A 3,848-nucleotide genomic window follows, 5' to 3' on the forward strand; every position below is an offset into this window, starting at 1 on the left:
GTTTATGTTAATTGGCCGATGACCACTGATATGTTTTATCCATGATTTCTCTTCATATGACAAGGATGGAAAAGGATTTGACAGTAGATTTTCAACGTGATTCATGAGGATGACTGCTTGTCTAGCTTGCTAGCTAAGATTTTGAAAGTATGACGTTGACATGATCAGTCCAATCAAAGCTACGGTAGATCTAACGTGATTTGACGTCATTTTATCTGTGGCCAATGACCTTGAGCCTTTTGGAATGGCACTTCTAATGTAAATCTATGGCAGCACCCAAGGGGGCTTGAACTTTCAAGCTCTCCATGTAGATTTTGTGGTGATGTAGTGTCCCCATTGAGTGACAGAACACTGAGACAATCACAGCAATAGTAGAGAAGATTATCAACCCCTACCCTCTGTATTTTCCGCTGGCTGCCCCTCCACGACAGAAAGCACTGAGATTTTTGGAGATGCCTTACTCAAGAAAGCATAAAATATAATCATTTTTTAATATTTTATTTTTTACATTTTTGCAAACTGATATGTGACACGAAGTAAAAATTCCCTGTCTTAGGTCAATAAGGATAACCACTTTATTTTGAGAATGTGAAATGTCAGAATAATAATAGAGAGAATAATTTAATTCAGCTTTTATTTCTTTCATCACATTCCCAGTTTGTCAGAAGTTTACATACACTCAATTAATATTTGGTAGCATTGCCTTTAAATTGTTTAACTTGGGTCAATGTTTCGGGTAGCCTTCCACAAGCCACCCACAATAAGTTGGGTGAATTTTGGCCCATTCCTCCTGACAGAGCTGGTGTAACTGAGTCAGGTTTGTAGGCTTCCTTGCTCGCACACGCATTTTCAGATCTGCCCACACATTTTCTATAGGATTGAGATCAGGGCTTTGTGATGGCCACTCCAATACCTTGACTTTGTTGTCCTTACGCCATTTTGCCACAACACAAGAATGCTTGGGGTCATTGTCCATTTGGAAGACCCATTTGTGACCAAGCTTTAACTTCCTGACTGATGTCTTGAGATGTTGCTTCAATATATCCACATAATTTTCCATCCTCATGATGCCATCTATTTTGTGAAGTGCACCAGTCCCTCCTGCAGCAAAGCACCCCCACAACATGATGTTGCCACCCCCGTGCTTCACGGTTGGGATGGTGTTCTTCGGCTTTCAAGCCTCCCCCTTTTTCCTCCAAACATAACGATGGTCATTATGGCCAAGCAGTTCTATTTTTGTGTCATCAGACCAGAGGACATTTCTCCAAAAAGTACGATCTTTGTCCCCATGCAAACCGTAGTCTGGCTTTTTTATGGCGGTTTTGGATCAGTGGCTTCTTCCTTGCTGAGCGGCCTTTCAGGTTATGTCGATATAGGACTCGTTTTACTGTGGATATAGATACTTTTGTACCTGTTTCCTCCAGCATCTTCGCAAGGTCCTTTGCTGTTGTTCTGGGATTGATTTGCACTTTTCGCACCAAAGTACGTTCATCTCTAGGAGACAGAACGCGTCTCCTTCCTGAGCGGTATGACGGCTGCATGGTCCCATGGATTTTATACTTGCGTACTATTGTTTGTACAGATGAACATGGTACCTTCAGGCGTTTGGAAATTGCTCCCAAGGATGAACCAGACATGTGGAGGTCTGCAATTATTTTTCTGAGGTCTGTGATATTGCTGTTTAATAAATGTGCAAACATTACTAAAAACCTGTTTTTGCCTCGTCATTATGGGGTATGTGGCAAAAGTCAAGGGGTCTGAATACTTTCCGAATGCACTGTATGTCATGAGGTCCACCTGGCTACCACAACACAATGTCTTCAGTAAGGTTTGTGGTCCTCACGGAGAAGCAACTCCACCATGGAGCTCATGTTGTGTCTCAATTGCACTGGCTCTTTAAGTAGCCCCCACCATTTAGCTCTGCCTGGAGGCCCTCTAAAGCCTTATTCACACTGCAGGCTTTAAAATTATACTTCAGGATTGTGGCAATGAGGCCCTTTATTTACTTCCCCAGAGAACTTGTGGATATAATTTGTATGTGTCCAGTATGAAGGAAGTTAGAGGTAGTTTTGCAAGCCAATGCTAACTAGCATTAGTGCAATGACTGGAAGTCTATGGGTATCTGCTAGCATAGACTCCCTACACTATTCATTGTTTCTTTTCTCACATAAACTGAAATTAAGCAAACAGTGTCGAATTTTAGCAACCAAGAATTGACAGAGCGATTTCCACTAGATAACATAGACACAAAGTCAGATCAGCTTTCCTATTTTGACAACAGATGCCGCTCCGGTGGGAGAAAACAATAAGCGAATATCACAGCCAATCACAACGCTGGTGGGTAAGTACAGTAATACTGTGAAACACTACCATTCTACTATTACATCAGATATATTATGGACATTTTCTGAAATTACAATACAAAAAAAATCCTATGTGTAGCACCTTTAACCAGTGATAACTAGAGAAGTAACGTTAAAGCTAGAATTCTTAGTTGAAGCGGTCCCCCCGCCTGAGGGATGGGCCTGGAGAAATGTAAGCGCTCAAATTCATGGACACAGCTATCGATGCAAGCACTGACCATCTATGATATCAACATTTGAGTTTTAACCATGTTTTGAGGAAATACAGTGTTTGTTTACATTTACATTGTTTAGAAACATTGGAGTAAAACGAGGTTGTATTTTGGTTCTGATGGTGTACGACAGTTGAACTAAGCTCATGAGGGATTTATAAGTTATCCTTTAAGAGTCAATGGGTATACAGTATATCATTAATTTATGACTATATCATTAATGTATGCTAAGAATGTGTTAGTTGTTGCTGCCGGTTAGTACTCTGTATGATCATGGAGTAAAAAGCGTTGGCCATGCACGTATTAAAGAGAGAGAGTGCAGAGCTGTGACCCTGCATGAGTAACCTGCTAAAAAAAAGTCAACTGTGTCAACCCCAGGAGTGGAATTTTCGAGGGTGTTTAGTGGTGTGTGTGGTTGACTTCTGAGTAAAGTGTTGACTAGGGTTCAGTCAGGTAGGTGACATTTAGAGTTTTTTAAATTGTATTTTGTACTGCCTTGATGTTCTTCTCTGTTACGTTCATTTGTGAGTCGCATTATCTTGTTTTGCATTTCACGTTTTAATTCCTTCTGTTGAGTATGAAAGTAGTGTAGTGGATCATGCACAAAGTAGCCTACACAATCACAAAGCATGTGAAATATAGTTGATAAACTAGTTTCAGTGGAATATCATCTGCAGGCAGCAAGAGCGCTCAGCTCTTAACTAGTTGTCGCATGGAGCAGCTCACAGAAGAATGACATCGGTATCCGGTAGGTAGGAAATACGTTTCCACTATGATATCTACCAGTAAATGCTAACTAAGGCAACAATGGGTATGCAAATCAGGTATTGAACAAGTTTTGTCCTTAGTCTTGGTTAGTAGGTTATTTGCGATGTGCAATCCATTCACCATGCACTGTTTGCATGAACATTTCTAAAGGGTTTCCCCAAAAAACTTTCCAATTAAATGTTGACTGCAATGTAGGCCTACCTGACAGAATGATATAATGCTGAGTTGTACCAATGGGGAGGTCATTTGTATTGAATTTGAAAATTATTTCTGTAAAATAAGAAATGCCAAAAGTGCCAGTAAATGCAAATGCATATACAAACCTTTTTTTCCCCTCATACTTTTTACCCCCTTTCTCCCCAATTATTGGGATATCCAATTGGTATGCTCTTTTCTCATCGCTGCAGCTCCCGTACTGACTCGGGAGAAGCGAAGGTCGAGAACCATGTGTCCTCAGAAACACAACCCCCGCCAAGCCGCACTGCTTCTTGACAGCCTGCTTGCT

This window comes from Salvelinus alpinus, chromosome 14, assembly GCF_045679555.1.
Source record: "Salvelinus alpinus chromosome 14, SLU_Salpinus.1, whole genome shotgun sequence".
NCBI lineage: Eukaryota > Metazoa > Chordata > Actinopteri > Salmoniformes > Salmonidae > Salvelinus > Salvelinus alpinus.